Below are 201 nucleotides of genomic sequence, written 5' to 3'. Positions count from 1 at the left end.
GGCTGCAGTGTGTTTTATGTCCCTATTAACTCCTCTCCAATGCCAGAGTGAGAATACACGATGTCTGGGTTTCCCTGCAGTCAAACTTAATATCCTGATAAATGGGGAATTGTTCTGAATAGCTGCAGTGTGGGTAGGGGGGGTTCAGCAGGAACACTTCCCGCACGGCAGTGCGCATGAGGCAGCATCTGACTCAGAGAT

The sequence above is a fragment of the Meleagris gallopavo genome, chromosome 7 (assembly GCF_000146605.3).
Source record: "Meleagris gallopavo isolate NT-WF06-2002-E0010 breed Aviagen turkey brand Nicholas breeding stock chromosome 7, Turkey_5.1, whole genome shotgun sequence".
Lineage (NCBI taxonomy): Eukaryota > Metazoa > Chordata > Aves > Galliformes > Phasianidae > Meleagris > Meleagris gallopavo.
This window is presented reverse-complemented; position numbering follows the sequence as displayed.